Here is a 15932-nt window from a genome sequence, read left to right on the forward strand (position 1 = left end):
GTCCCCACCCGGACCGTCCCATGTACAGGCCTCACCTTCAAATCCTCAGGCTTGGACTGCACCCTCCCCTCAGACTGTCCATGTACAGGAGGCCTCACACCTGCAGATCCTCAGGGGTGGGACTGTAACCAAACTGCCCATGTACCTCCTCATCCACTCCAACATCTGAAGATACTGAACACGGTACAGGGTGTGGCTGGCAGAGATCCAACATTTTTATCTGCCTTCTTTACACGGCAGCCATCATTGCTGCCCACCCCCCTGAGATGGGATCCACAGTAGATCACTCTTCAGGAGAGGGCAGTAATATGTCACGACCATAAGGGTTACCTTCTAAATCTGTAGAGGAATCCGATCCCAGGAGGCATCTGGAGTCCAACAGACCTCTCAATAAAGAGGACCTGTCACAGCTTCTGTCATCACAAGGGATGTTCATATCTTATGATAGCAATACAGTTGATTAAAAGAAAAAAAAAAAAATGGGGCGTCAACATGCAGATTTGTGAATCCAGCAGACATCAGTGGTTACGTTTGCACCACATGAGGCATCGCCACAAACGTTACCGAGCAATCATTGACCAATAAAGCGTCACCTATGGAGATTTTTATGTACTGTGGTTCGTCACCATGCCACGAGCGTGCGCAATTTTACAGAGCGACGCGTTAGGTGTCTATTTACTCGGTGTAACATCTTATAAATAAAAAGAAAAGTGATTACATTGTGTTGTCAGCACTAAAACTCATTGGCCTCTTGCTGACCACAATAGGGAGAAAAAAAATTATATATATATTGTGGTTAATGAGTTTTAGTGCCGACAACACAATGTAATCACTTTTTTATTTATAAGATGTTACACCGAGTAAATAGACACCAAACATGTCAAGATTTTTTTTCTTGTGGCAAAACAAAAAAAAAATTAACGTCATGATTTAAAATTGCGCAGACTCGTGAAATGGTAAACTGCCGCACCTGAAAACTGTCCACTTGCTCTTTTCGCTTACATAGAACAATCAGGTTTTTTTTTTTTAAACTGCAATTAAAGAGATTGTAAAGACTTTATTAGTATTTAAAATAACAAACTCGTCATACTTCCCTCCACTGAGCCGTGCTATTTGCAGAGTGCACCCCCCCCCCCCCCAACACTGACTTCTGGGGTCCCTCGGTGGCTCTGGTATCCCCCCCCCCTTAGGAGAAGAGGGTGGGGGTGGGAAATGATCCAATCAAGAGCTGGAACCCCATGGAGGTAGAGAGGGAGGGAGAGATCGTCCCCCGCTGAGCGACATAGGAGGGTCTCAGCTAAGTAAAATATTCTATAAGTGGTGTGGCGGGATCGAGGAGGAGGAAGACTTTCTCATGAAAAGAAATCAAGTGGCTCATTAGCCGCTGGATTGCTTTACAAACCTCCCCTCACCCGCTGGTGTTCTCAGGCTTACTGTTCCTACTGGGGAGGGGGGAACCCCCCCCCCAAAAAAGAAGGATGATGGAGGGTGCAGCCAGCTGGTCACAGAGGCAAACAGACCCCCCTCCCCCCAACATCTTCGATCCCCTCTATGGACATCATTGGGGGGACGTACATTTTATTTCCCGCTTTTCTGTATTGGTTGGGGGGGCGGGGGGGGGTCACACTGGTGCAATGCACAGCAACTCCCGGCACAGGTTCCCACCACCACACGGGGGAGGGGCACATCAATATATAAAGTCAATGACACCCCCAAGTCTGTTGGCGGAATACACTGTGACTTCGGATGGAATCGGATCACCATGTCCCCCCCCCCATATGTGATATCAGGAATATGTCCCCCCCCCATATATGTGATATCAGGAATATGTCCCCCCCCCATATGTGATATCAGGAATATGTCCCCCCCCCATATGTGATATCAGGAATATGTCCCCCCCCCATATGTGATATCAGGAATATGTCCCCCCCCCATATGTGATATCAGGAATATGTCCCCCCCCCATATGTGATATCAGGAATATGTCCCCCCCCCATATGTGATATCAGGAATATGTCCCCCCCCCATATGTGATATCAGGAATATGTCCCCCCCCCATATGTGATATCAGGAATATGTCCCCCCCCCCATATGTGATATCAGGAATATGTCCCCCCCCCCCATATGTGATATCAGGAATATGTCCCCCCCCCCCATATGTGATATCAGGAATATGTCCCCCCCCCCCCCATATGTGATATCAGGAATATGTCCCCCCCCCCATATGTGATATCAGGAATATGTCCCCCCCCCCCCATATATGTGATATGAGGATCACCATGTCCCCCCCCCCCATATGTGATATCAGGAATATGTCCCCCCCCCATATGTGATATCAGGAATATGTCCCCCCCCCATATGTGATATCAGGAATATGTCCCCCCCCCATATGTGATATCAGGAATATGTCCCCCCCCCATATGTGATATCAGGAATATGTCCCCCCCCCATATGTGATATCAGGATATGTCCCCCCCCCATATGTGATATCAGGAATATGTCCCCCCCCCATATGTGATATCAGGAATATGTCCCCCCCCCATATGTGATATCAGGAATATGTCCCCCCCCCCATATGTGATATCAGGAATATGTCCCCCCCCCCATATGTGATATCAGGAATATGTCCCCCCCCCCATATGTGATATCAGGAATATGTCCCCCCCCCCATATATGTGATATGAGGATCACCATGTCCCCCCCCCATATGTGATATCAGGAATATGTCCCCCCCCCATATGTGATATCAGGAATATGTCCCCCCCCCCCATATGTGATATCAGGAATATGTCCCCCCCCCCATATGTGATATCAGGAATATGTCCCCCCCCCCATATGTGATATCAGGAATATGTCCCCCCCCCCATATGTGATATCAGGAATATGTCCCCCCCCCATATGTGATATCAGGAATATGTCCCCCCCCCATATGTGATATCAGGAATATGTCCCCCCCCCCATATATGTGATATGAGGATCACCATGTCCCCCCCCCCATATGTGATATCAGGAATATGTCCCCCCCCCATATGTGATATCAGGAATATGTCCCCCCCCCATATGTGATATCAGGAATATGTCCCCCCCCCCATATGTGATATCAGGAATATGTCCCCCCCCCCCATATGTGATATCAGGAATATGTCCCCCCCCCCCATATATGTGATATGAGGATCACCATGTCCCCCCCCCCATATGTGATATCAGGAATATGTCCCCCCCCCATATATGTGATATCAGGAATATGTCCCCCCCCCATATATGTGATATCAGGAATATGTCCCCCCCCATATATGTGATATCAGGAATATGTCCCCCCCCCCCCCATATATGTGATATGAGGATCATCATGTCCCATACAGGAGATCACATTTATAACATTTGCGGAATATTGGGGGGGGACATAAAAAAAATGCAACACCCGCCATTATATTCCCCAGGATCTCTGTTCTAATAAGTATGGGGAGGGGGGGTAACAAGTCCCTTTCTATAAATGAAATCTATGAGCTCGTCCCATGAAGGGGGGAGGGGAGAACACGTGGTGACAGGACAGGCCTGTATACGGGATCCGATCATCCCCCACACACCACGTGTTCTACACTCTATATATATATATATAATCACAGGACAGGCCTGAGGCCTTCACATCCATCCGACCACACACCACAGCCCGCTCTACATCCCCCCCAAATCACACCCACCATGATTCTCCGCTCCGTCCTCCTCCCGCGCCGCTAACAGACTGAGATCCGACCACATCACCTCCTCACCACCCTTCCCGGACTCCACCCACCTCACACCCACTCCGCCAATCACCGCACACCGACACCGCCGTACACCAATCACCGCACCCCGGCACCGCCCCCTTTCTCAATCACCGCTCACCGACACCGCCGTACACCAATCACCGCACTCCGACACCGCCGTACACCAATCACCGCACACCGGCACCGCCCCCTTCCTCCATCACCGCTCACCGACACCGCCGTACTCCAATCACCGCACGCCGGCACCGCCCCCTTCCTCCAATCACACAACACCGGCACCGCCCCCTTCCTCCAATCCTCGCTCTCTCTCTCGGCCCCCGCCCTCTACCACCTCTACTCCCCGCCTCCTCCAGCGCCGCCGCCAATAGCCGTTCGTGACTCCGAAGACGGAGGTGCGTCGCAGCCAATCATCGGAAAGACAAGAGAGTGGAGAGAGGGAAGGAAGGCGCATACAGTGCGGCCTGTTGTTGGACTCTATGGTAGGTTGGAGGACCCTGGCTGGCCATGTGGTTAGAGAGAGCACGTGGTGGGGATCAGGGGAATTCTCCAACTGTGTCCTCTATATTCTCTGTATATATATATATATATATATATATATATATATATATATATATATATACACTACATACTGTATATGATCATATATATACTACATACTGTATATAATCTAATATATATATATATATATATACTACATACTGTATATAATCATATATATACTACATACTGTATATAATCTAATATATGTACTACATACTGTATATAATCTAATATATGTACTACATACTGTATATAATCTAATATATGTACTACATACTGTATATAATCTAATTGTACTGTAATTATGTTGTCCCCCCTCTACATTATAAAGCGATGCATAAACTATTGGCGCCATATAAATCGTGTATAATATTTATATACTACATACTGTATATAATCTAATATATATACTACATACTGTATATAATCTAATATATATATATATATATATACTACATACTGTATATTATCTAAAATATATATATATATACACACACAGTATCTGACAAAAGTAAGTACACCCCTCAGTCACATCTGTGTAAATCTTTTCATGTGACAACACTTTCTCTTAGGGGTGTACTGACTTTTGTTGCCAGCGGTTTAGACATTAATGGCTGTGTGTTGAGTTATTTTGAGGGGACAGCAAATTTACACTGTTATACAAGCTGTACACTCACTACTTTACATTGTAGACAAGTGTCATTTCTTCAGTGTTGTCACATGAAAAGATAGAAGAAAAGATTTACAGAGATGTATAAACTGTATATAATATTCTATAGTAGTATATAGACTGTCACACTGCTGTACACAGAGACCGCCATATAAATCTATTCCTCGGTACTCACAAAGGACAGGAATCCACTTTCTGTTCACCAAATGGCTTTACAATCCCAGATATTACCTTGTAAAAGTAGAAGTGACATCATCATAGCCTGCGCAGAGAAAAGGGATGTGGGCGGGGCCCGGCAGGCTCCACCGACTACAGAAGGAGGCGGGGACAAGACCAGTCCCCCTGGCCAAGGCGAGAGCTCAGCAGTCAAAGGTCTTTATTACAGGAAGTTCAGGGGAGGGGGATCGTACAGCAGGAGTGGGGGAGGAGGTACTTTTATTGGCTTTCAGTGTTCCTCAGAGCCATAACAAGCATTTAACCCTCACAGTGCTGGCAGAGACCCCCTTTAAAGACCATTGGTCAGATGGTGATATCATCCACCCCTCCTCTCCACCTCAGCCAATCGGAGGAACAGTTGTATTCACTGAACACAAGACAAGGCTTCTCCTGAGTGGTGGAGGAGATCAGTACGCAGAGGAGGGAAGGCAGCAGGACACCTTCACCACCAAAGGGCGCTACTTCCTATTTGTATGATAGGCTAGAACAGAGAATTACAGCTTCACCACTTGGGGGCGTCATCTGCATGACTGGAATGAGCCACACCAGCCCAATATACTGTAAGTATGTAAAGTGATCCGATGTCTGACGTTTCCCTTTGATTCTGCTGTCCACCCCCCTGCTCCTGCTCATGCCAGCACCATCTTGTTCTCCACCGTTGGTACGCTCCCAGCCCTGAGACCAAGCTGTCACCATCGTCTACAGATCTTGTACTAACAGCCAGGAGCCGGGAGGAAAGGGACAAGGTGCCCTTGATATACCCCACCCCTTCTTCAACTCTCGACCCTTCCAAACTCAACTGTCATGGAACACACATGGGTAGTCCTGTAATGGGTGAGGGCAGTGTCATGGCCTGACATATCTGTATTCATAGAGGACCAGGTCATGGTCTTGAATATCAGTGTTCAGAGAGGACCAGGTCATGGCTTTACATATCCATATTCAGAGAAGACCATGTCATGGCCTGGCATATTAGTGTTCAGAGAGGACTAGGTCATGGCTTTACATATAAGTGTTCAGAGAGGACCAGGTCATGACCTTGCATATCAGTGTTCAGAGAAGGCCAGGTCATGGCTTTACATATAAGTGTTCAGAGAGGACCAGGTCATGGCCTTGCATATCAGTGTTCAGAGAGGACCAGGTCATGGCTTTACATATCAGTGTTCAGAAAGGACCAGGCCATGACTTTCCATCCATATTTACAGAAGACCATGTCATGGCCTTGGATATCAGTGTTCATAGAGGACCGGGTCATGGCCTTGCATATTGTGTTCAGAGGTGACCAGGTCATGACCTTGCATATCCGTGTTCAGAGAAGACCAGGTCATGTCCTTGCATATCAGTGTTCACAGAAGACCTATTCATAGCCTTGCATATTAGTGTTCAGAGAGGACCAGGCCATGGCTTTGCATATCAGTGTTCAGAGAGGACCAGGCCATGGCTTTGCATATCAGTGTTCAGAAAGGACCAGATCATGACCTTCCATATCCATATTCAGAGAAGACCATGTGCTGGCCTGGCATATCAGTGTTCAGAGAGGACCAGGTCATGGCCTTACATATCAGTGTTCAGAGGTGACCAGGTCATGGCCTTGCATATCAGTGTTCAGAGGTGACCAGGTCATGGCCTTGCATATCAGTGTTCAGAGGTGACCAGGTCATAGCCTTGCATATCAGTGTTCAGAGAGGACCAGGTCATGGCCTTGCATATCAGTGTTCAGAGGTGACCAGGTCATGGCCTTGCATATCAGTGTTCAGAGGTGACCAGGTCATAGCCTTGCATATCAGTGTTCAGAGGTGACCAGGTCATAGCTTTGCATATCCGTGTTCAGAGAATACCAGGTCATGGTCTTGGATATCAGTGTTCAGAGAAAACCAGGTCATGGCCTGACATATCAGTGTTCAGAGAAGACCAGGTCATGGCCTGACATATCAGTGTTCAGAGAAGACCAGGTCATGGCCTGACATATCAGCGTTCAGAGAAGACCAGGTCATGGCCTTGCATATTAGTGTTCAGAAAGGTACATATCATGGCCTTGCATATCAGTGTTCAGAGAAGACCAGGTCATGGCCTGACATATCAGTGTTCAGAGAAGACCAGGTCATAGCCTTGCATATTAGTGTTCAGAAAGGTACATATCATGGCCTTGCATATCAGTGTTCAGAGAGGGCCAGGTCCGTGGCCTTAGATATCAGTATTTAGAGAGGACCAGGTCATAGCCTTGCATATCAGCTTTCAGAGAGAGGGCCAGCATGTCATCTCGGAGGATAAATAGTGAAAGGCTGCCGTTGATGCTGCCATCCCTCTGATGGAGTGAGCCCAAAGGTCCTCTGCTACAGGGAGATTCTTAGATGTGAAGGCTTTTCCGGTTCTCCTCACTATCCATGCAGTGATGGTTCTAGTCGAGGCCTGCTCCACCCTTCCAATTCCATGAAGAATGTTTTTCCTAAAGGTCAATCATCCTGCTTAGTATGAGGTTGAGGATACATTCAGAATGAACTGAGAAGATGGCCACCTTGCTGAGAAAGACATATGGACATACAACCAAAACCTTGGATTTCTGATACCTGCATTACTGGTGTGATGGATACAAGGGATGATGTATGTCAGGGTTCGGATCCAGATGGAAGTTCTCCTGTATGGAGGAAATTGAGCAATTGAGCCACAGATAATGTGTGTGTGACAATGGAAAAGGTTTTCTAAGGAGGTAAGCAAATGTATGAGATGCCAATCTTTATCTTGCATCCCGGTCCCCTTCAAAGCCCTCCTTTCATGTTTTGCAGTCCCCTTCACAACCCCTGCTTCCTTGTATCCCAGTCCCCTTGAAAGTCCCCCTTTCTTGTTTGCCAGTTCTCTCCACAGCCCCCCTTTTCTTGTATCCTTATCCCCTTCACAGTCCCCCCTTTCTTGCTTCCCCCAGTCATCTTTACATGAAAGCCCCCTCCCTTACCTCACATTTCCACTTCCAATCATAGCCCTTCTGCAACCTTTCCAATCCTACTTTACACAGCAGTTGGTAGGCAGAAGGAGCAGAATGTCTGGACAGTGAGTGGGACTTTCAAACTTTTCATGTGAACAGGCAGGTGATTGGTTGCTAGGGCAGCCCAGCCGCCCCAGCAACAAATCACGGGCTTGCTAATTTGAAAATCTGAGCAGTCTCGCCCTTTGTCCAGACAAGTTGCGGTGGGGGAGGGAGGACATCAAGTGGCAGAGGCGCGGTCTGGATAGGACTGTCATTCGCTCCGGGTATGGACCGCGGTCTGGATAGGACTGTCATTAGGCCTGGATATGGACCGCGGTCTGGATAGGACTGTAATTCGGTCCGGTTATGGGCCACGGTCCAGATAGGACTGTCATTAGGCCTGGGTATGGACCGCGGTCCGGATAGGACTGTCATTCGGTCCGGATAGGACTGTCATTCGGCCTGGGTATGGACCGCAGTCTGGATAGGACTGTCATTCGGTCCGGATAGGACTGTCATTCGGTCTGTGTATGGGCCGCGGTCTGGATAGGACTGTCATTTGGTCTGAATAGGACTGTCATTCGGTCCGGGTATGGACCGTGGTCCGCCATTTAGTGACCGCGGTTCTAGCCTTTAAAATGTAGATTTTACACTCCGGGAGCAAATCCAGTCAGCGGGTCCTTTCCTAGGCCAGGATGAAAGCTGTGGCTCCCAAAGCGGTTTGTCCAGCATGAGAAAACCTGTTTGGTTTATTCTCCAATCTCTTCTAAATTCTTCTCCTCCATGAAGGGAGACATTGTTATTTTTTTCTGGGTTTTTTTTTCATATGTTGTTCGAAATTTTTGTATAAACATCAACATACTATAAATAATGTCAACGTATATAAGCTCACATTTTGAAAGCCTTTTTTACTCAACCAATGTAATAGACTTCCATGGAGCCGCACCAAAAACGCAAGTGTTGCGTTTTTGATGTTTTTTTAACGCCTTTTTTTTAAACACATTATGTATAGCTGGTTGCTAAGGAGCGGGCCAGGAACCCGGCCACCGCGTCCTTAACAACCAATGATTCATTAGCTGTCAGTGGGCTTTCCCGCTGACAGCTGAATGTAAAAAAAAGAAAACATTGAGGGCAATGAAAAATAGTCAAAAAAATGACGTGTTGGTTCCCAACCAATCCATACCAGGTTCTTTTGGGTCTGGTACAGGTTTTAAGGGGAACCCCATGCCAAAATTAAAAAAAAAAAAAAAAAGGGGGTTTGGGATGAATTGGAGCGGAGACGGCGAGCCAGGCCTTCTCGTCCAACATCAGTGCCTGACCTCACAAATGCGCTTCTGGAAGAATGGTCAAACATTCCCATAGACACCCTCCTAAACCTTGTGGACGGCCTTCCCAGAAGAGTTGAAGCTGTTGTAGCTGCAAAGGGCGGAGCCAACTCAATATTGAACCCTACGGACTAAGACTGGGATGCCATCAAAGCTCATGTGCGTGTAAAGGCAGGTGTCCCAATACTTTTGACAATATAGTGTAGGTTTCTATACAGTCGGCCATATTGGGGAAATTACTTAATATGGTTTCATTGGTCCTTGGTCACTTTGCTGAAGTAGTACTGGCTTACCAAACTCATACCCTACATTGGTTTTAAGAGGATGGTGACTGGTGATGAGGTGCAAGGTGACCCAGAGAGACTTTGTTGAGGGAATGGTGACAAGGTGTGATGGTTGGATGGGTGAACTTATACCTTACATTGGTCCTTAGAAGGGTTCCTTGCGAAAGGAGGATGGTGACTCATGATGGGGTGCGGGTGACCCAGAGAGACCTTGTTGGTTAAAATGGTGATGAGGTGTGATGGCTGGATTGGTGAGAACTCATACCTTACAATTGGTAGGGTGCCTGTGATAGAAGGATGGTGACTCCTGATGAGGTGTAGGTGTCCCAGAGTGACTTTGTTGGTGAGAATGGTGACGAGGTGTGATGGTTGGCTTGGTGAGAACTCATACCCTACAATTGGTAGGGTGCCTGTGATAGAAGGATGGTGACTCATAATGAGGTGTAGGTGTCCCAGAGTGACCTTATTGGTAAGAATGGTGACGAGGTGTGATGGTTGGCTTGGTGAGAATTCATAACTTACATTGGTCTTTAGCAGAGTAAAGGGTTGCTTGTGATAGGAGGATGGTGACTCGTGATGAGGTGTAGATGACCCAAAGAGACTTTGTTGGGGAGAATGGTCACGAGGTGTGATGGCTGGATTGGTGAGAGCTCATATCATTTCATTGGTAGGATGCCTGTAATAGGAGGATGATGACTCGTGAGGAGGTGTAGATGTCCCAGAGCCACTTTGTTGATGAGAATGGTGATGAGGTGTGATGGTTGGCTTGGTGAGAATTGGCGTGAACTTGAACATCTTTACAAGGCTGCAGACTGTAGCCTGGGTCCTTATTCTTTATTATCTTTCAATATACTCTTCTAACTAATCCTTTCCGCCTTGGTATTGGTTGGTTTATGTGGGCAGTACAGTCTATACCAGGGATTCTCAACCAGGGTTCAATGGAAACACCTCCAAAGGTGGTTAGGGATTCTTTGAGCTGTGGCTGATTGATCTCCCGTCTTATGGTGCCTCCATGGTTCCAGGTCCAATGCCTCATGGCAGAACCAGTGGTATGACACCAATTAACATTTAGCCGTCTGTGGTGTTCTGACCACCACTGCAAGGATTTCATTAGTTCTACTGACCACCAAAGTCAGGGGCATTCTTCCCACTGATCCCAGGTGAATTAATCTTTTCAGGAGTTCCCCAAGACCTGAATTTTTTTTCAAGAGTTCCTTTAGGGCAGGGGTCTCCAAATTTTCTAAACAAAGAGCCAGTTTACTGTCCTTCAGACTTAAGGGGAGCTGGACTGTGGCCAGTGGAGATAGAAAAGGTTCCAATCTCAGTGGGAACAAACATTTCCACTTCTTTCATGTGAGTAGAGGAGTTGTTGGTGTCATTGTGGCCCATCATTGGTGTCATTCGGCCCCATTGTTGGTGTCATTGGGAAGAATTGCCTCCCCATTTTAGGTGTCACGGGGAGGAATTGTGCCCCCATCTTTGGTGTCATTGGGAGGAATTTTGCCCCCACCTTTGGTGTCATTGGGAGGAATTTTGCCCCACCTTTGGTGTCATTGGGAGGAATTTTGCCCCCACCTTTGGTGTCATTGGGAGGAATTTTGCCCCCATCTCTGGTGTCATTGGGAGGAATTGTACCCCCATCTTTGGTGTCATTGGGAGGAATTGTGCCCCCATCGTTTGAGTCATTGGGAGGAATTGTGCCCCCATCTTTGGTGTCATTGGGAGGAATTGTACCCCCATCTTTGGTGTCATTGGGAGGAATTGTACCCCCATCTTTGGTGTCATTGGGAGGAATTGTGCCCCCATCGTTTGAGTCATTGGGAGGAATTGTGCCCCCATTGCTTGAGTCATTGGGAGGAATTGTGCCCCTATCTTTGGTGTCTTTGGGAGGAATTGTGCCCCCATCTTTGGTGTCTTTGGGAGGAATTGTGCCCCCATCTTTGGTGTCTTTGGGAGGAATTGTGCCCCCATCTTTGGTGTCATTGGGAGGAATTGTGCCCCCATCTTTGGTGTCATTGGGAGGAATTGTGTCCCATTGTTGGTATCAGTTGATATAAATAGTGCCCCAAGGGCTGGATAAAAGCAAGAAATGGGCTGCATCTGGTCCCCGGGCCGCAGTTTGGAGACCACTGCTCTAAGGTGAAAAGGTCCGTCTATACCAAGGCAACTGAGACAGCAGAATAGAGTCACGATTGCCAGGTAATCTTACCCAGAATTTACCTTGGACCTTGGGGAGTCTCGGGGATTGGGAACACAGGGTTTGGAAGAACATTGACGGCAGAGCGTCAGAACCCTACAAAGGCAGCTCTTCCGAGCCATATTTAGTTTGGGTCCAGAATAAGCAGCCCAACCCCCTAATAAACAGTAATCCCACACTTGCACAGTATGTCTATCTGCACTGGGCCCCACATTGGATTAAATGGAGCTCATTCAGAAACAAGGCAAGAAGGAAGTGAGGAGATGGGAGGTGTGCCCATAGTGGAAGAGTGAGCTGCCATAAAAGGAAAAAAAAGTGTCTGGAGTGCCCAACGCAGTCCACCGCACCTAGCCTTCAAGCATTCCTGAACCATACCAGCCCACATTCCCTCAACATGGAGGTAGCCTAGCCAGTCCTGACCCCCTTGGCTGGGCAGGGGGGGGGGCAATGTGCACCCGCCTTCCTGAACCATACCAGCCCACATTCCTTCAACATGGAGGTAGCCTAGCCAGTCCTGACCCCCTTGGCTGGGAGGGGGGGGGGCAATGTGCACCCGCCTTCCTGAACCATACCAGCCCACATTCCTTCAACATGGAGGTGCCAGTGGTGATATCACCGGTTCAGGCTGGTGGTGGGGGTGTAATGGTGTGTGGGGATGGGATATCACCGGTTCAGGCTGGTGGTGGGGGTGTAATGGTGTGGGGGATGGGATATCACCGGTTCAGGCTGGTGGTGGAGGTGTAATGGTGTGGGGGATGGGATATCACCGGTTCAGGCTGGTGGTGGGGGTGTAATGGTGTGGGGGATGGGATATCACTGGTTCAGGCTGGTGGTGGGGGTGTAATGGTGTGGGGGATGGGGTATCACCGGTTCAGGCTGGTGGTGGGGGTGTAATGGTGTGGGGGATGGGGTATCACCGGTTCAGGCTGGTGGTGGGGGTGTAATGGTGTGTGGGGATGGGATATCACCGGTTCAGGCTGGTGGTGGGGGTGTAATGGTGTGGGGGATGGGGTATCACCGGTTCAGGCTGGTGGTGGGGGTGTAATGGTGTGGGGGATGGGGTATCACCGGTTCAGGCTGGTGGTGGGGGTGTAATGGTGTGGGGGATGGGATATCACCGGTTCAGGCTGGTGGTGGGGGTGTAATGGTGTGGGGGATGGGGTATCACCGGTTCAGGTTGGTGGTGGGGGTGTAATGGTGTGGGGGATGGGATATCACCGGTTCAGGCTGGTGGTGGGGGTGTAATGGTGTGGGGGATGGGATATCACCGGTTCAGGCTGGTGGTGGGGGTGTAATGGTGTGGGGGATGGGATATCACCGGTTCAGGCTGGTGGTGGGGGGTGTAATGGTGTGGGGGATGGGGTATCACCGGTTCAGACTGGTGGTGGGGGTGTAATGGTGTGGGGGATGGAATATCACCGGTTCAGGCTGGTGGTGGGGGTGTAATGGTGTGGGGGATGGGGTATCACCGGTTCAGGCTGGTGGTGGGGGTGTAATGGTGTGGGGGATGGGGTATCACCGGTTCAGGCTGGTGGTGGGGGTGTAATGGTGTGGGGGATGGGATATCACTGGTTCAGGCTGGTGGTGGGGGTGTAATGGTGTGGGGGATGGGGTATCACCGGTTCAGGCTGGTGGTGGGGGTGTAATGGTGTGAGGGATGGGATATTACCGGTTCAGGCTGGTGATGGGATGTAATGGTGTGGGGGGTGGGATATCACCGGTTCAGGCTGGTGGTGGGGGTGTAATGGTGTGGGGGATGGGATATCACCGGTTCAGGCTGGTGGTGGAGGTGTAATGGTGTGGGGGATGGGATATCACTGGTTCAGGCTGGTGGTGGGGGTGTAATGGTGTGGGGGATGGGATATCACCGGTTCAGGCTGGTGGTGGGGGTGTAATGGTGTGGGGGATGGGATATCACTGGTTCAGGCTGGTGGTGGGGGGTGTAATGGTGTGGGGGATGGGGTATCACCGGTTCAGGCTGGTGGTGGGGGTGTAATGGTGTGGGGGATGGGATATCACCGGTTCAGGCTGGTGGTGGGGGTGTAATGGTGTGGGGGATGGGGTATCACCGGTTCAGGCTGGTGGTGGGGGTGTAATGGTGTGGGGGATGGGGTATCACCGGTTCAGGCTGGTGGTGGGGGTGTAATGGTGTGGGGGATGGGATATCACCGGTTCAGGCTGGTGGTGGGGGTGTAATGGTGTGGGGGATGGGATATCACCGGTTCAGGCTGGTGGTGGGGGTGTAATGGTGTGGGGGATGGGGTATCACCGGTTCAGGCTGGTGGTGGAGGTGTAATGGTGTGGGGGATGGGATATCACCGGTTCAGGCTGGTGGTGGGGGTGTAATGGTGTGGGGGATGGGATATCACCGGTTCAGGCTGGTGGTGGGGGTGTAATGGTGTGGGGGATGGGATATCACCGGTTCAGGTTGGTGGTGGGGGTGTAATGGTGTGGGGGATGGGATATCACCGGTTCAGGTTGGTGGTGGGGGTGTAATGGTGTGGGGGATGGGATATCACTGGTTCAGGCTGGTGGTGGGGGTGTAATGGTGTGGGGGATGGGGTATCACTGGTTCAGGCTGGTGGTGGGGGTGTAATGGTGTGGGGGATGGGGTATCACTGGTTCAGGCTGGTGGTGGGGATGTAATGGTGTGGGGGATGGGGTATCACCGGTTCAGGCTGGTGGTGGGGGTGTAATGGTGTGGGGGATGGGATAACACCGGTTCAGGCTGGTGGTGGGGGTGTAATGGTGTGGGGGATGGGATATCACTGGTTCAGGCTGGTGGTGGGGATGTAATGGTGTGGGGGATGGGATATCACCGGTTCAGGCTGGTGGTGGGGGTGTAATGGTGTGGGGGATGGGATATCACCGGTTCAGGCTGGTGGTGGGGGTGTAATGGTGTGGGGGATGGGATATCACCGGTTCAGGCTGGTGGTGGGGGTGTAATGGTGTGGGGGATGGGATATCACCGGTTCAGGCTGGTGGTGGGGGTGTAATGGTGTGGAGGATGGGATATCACCGGTTCAGGCTGGTGGTGGAGGTGTAATGGTGTGGGGGATGGGATATCACTGGTTCAGGCTGGTGGTGGGGGTGTAATGGTGTGGGGGATGGGATATCACCGGTTCAGGCTGGTGGTGGAGGTGTAATGGTGTGGGGGATGGGATATCACCGGTTCAGGCTGGTGGTGGAGGTGTAATGGTGTGGGGGATGGGATATCACCGGTTCAGGCTGGTGGTGGGGGTGTAATGGTGTGGGGGATGGGATATCACCGGTTCAGGCTGGTGGTGGGGGTGTAATGGTGTGGGGGATGGGATATCACCGGTTCAGGCTGGTGGTGGGGGTGTAATGGTGGGGGATGGGATATCAGGCTGGTGGTGGGGTGTAATGGTGTGGGGGATGGGATATCACAGGTTCAGGCTGGTGGTGGGGGTGTAATGGTGTGGGGGATGGGGTATCACCGGTTCAGGCTGGTGGTGGGGGTGTAATGGTGTGGGGGATGGGGTATCACCGGTTCAGGCTGGTGGTGGGGGTGTAATGGTGTGGGGGATGGGGTATCACCGGTTCAGGCTGGTGGTGGAGGTGTAATGGTGTGGGGGATGGGATATCACCGGTTCAGGCTGGTGGTGGGGGTGTAATGGTGTGGGGGATGGGATATCACCGGTTCAGGCTGGTGGTGGGGGTGTAATGGTGTGGGGGATGGGATATCACCGGTTCAGGCTGGTGGTGGGGGGTGTAATGGTGTGGGGGATGGGATATCACCGGTTCAGGCTGGTGGTGGGGGTGTAATGGTGTGGGGGATGGGATATCACTGGTTCAGGCTGGTGGTGGAGGTGTAATGGTGTGGGGGATGGGATATCACCGGTTCAGGCTGGTGGTGGGGGTGTAATGGTGTGGGGGATGGGGTATCACCGGTTCAGGCTGGTGGTGGGGGTGTAATGGTGTGGGGGATGGGATATCACCGGTTCAGGCTG

The sequence above is a fragment of the Aquarana catesbeiana genome, linkage group LG01 (assembly GCF_042186555.1).
Source record: "Aquarana catesbeiana isolate 2022-GZ linkage group LG01, ASM4218655v1, whole genome shotgun sequence".
NCBI lineage: Eukaryota > Metazoa > Chordata > Amphibia > Anura > Ranidae > Aquarana > Aquarana catesbeiana.